This window comes from Macrobrachium rosenbergii, chromosome 56 (assembly GCF_040412425.1).
Source record: "Macrobrachium rosenbergii isolate ZJJX-2024 chromosome 56, ASM4041242v1, whole genome shotgun sequence".
Classification (NCBI taxonomy): domain Eukaryota; kingdom Metazoa; phylum Arthropoda; class Malacostraca; order Decapoda; family Palaemonidae; genus Macrobrachium; species Macrobrachium rosenbergii.
In genome coordinates, this window is record NC_089796.1 from 63,161,688 (window position 1) to 63,162,999 (window position 1,312).

Consider the following 1,312-nt stretch of genomic DNA (forward strand, 5'->3'; position numbering starts at 1 on the left):
CTGGGCTTCACCACCTCCACTTGTGTATTTTTTCAAGATAAAGTGCTTCAGAATCCCAAATCATTTGTCATTCCTAGGGTGATAGCACCCATGTAGTAGTGCTCACCACTCAGGGTAGTTAGTCAGTTTCAGTGTATACAGTGTATATATAGTGTATATATATATATATATATATATATATATATATATATATATATATATATATATATATATATATATATATATATATGTGTGTGTGTGTGTGTGTGTGTGTGTGTGTGTGTGTGTGTGTGTGTGTGTGTGTGTGTGTGTGTGTGTGTGTGTTAAAAGGAGCGGGTGCAGGAAAACAATCAGGTTCCATGTACAGTAGTTTAATCCTACGTTTCGTGACCCTCTGTCACATCATCAGGGACATCTATAAATAAAATATCAGACATTAGAGTGCTCTCAAAACATTAAGCAAGTGCATGAAAATATATGTACTAAATTACACTTAAAACATTATACATAAAAAAAACACGGAATTAAAATTATATGAAAATGAATTAGGCACTAAGTAAAATCACAGACACACTAAAACCTATGCGATAAATTACACATAAATTAAACATAGAAGATAATTTAAAATTACGCAATAAAAAGGGAATAACAAAACCAATAAGTAAAATCACAGATACGCTTGCGGGACAAACACCAACCTTTCAAAGCAAAAGTAAAAAGCACACTAAAATTCATATAAGCATACAGACCAGAGAACCGAAAGTATAAACAACCAAATTAGGCAATAAACAGTGGAACAGCCGTAGCTTGGTGGCTTAAGAGAAGGGACTTTCAATTTGATATTGAGGCTCTCAAGTATAAGCAATTCTGATATTTCTTTTATTTGGCCGATAATTTTGAAGTAATCTTACTTAATAGGTGTTTTACAGTTGTTAGCGTGGTTTCTGATGTTGACAATTCCGGATTGGATAGTCTGTAGCCAGTATGATGACTTATTCCAATATGGGAATCAGCTCTTACCTTGAGTAAACGTCGGGTCGAACCCACATAATTACCCGAATCACATCAGGGCACTTATACATGTTGAAACAATTTTCCTGTTCTTCGCCTGTATGTGTGTGTGCATATATATATATATATATATATATATATATATATATATATATATATATATATATATATATATATATATATATATATATATATATGAGATATGTGTTTCTGCAGTGTGTTCAAGAGTTCACACTTTAAATCCCGGTGCTGCCTTACGGCTTCGTCAAATAAATGCTCGAAAATGACACCTGTGAAAACAAAAATATGTACATTAGATTTT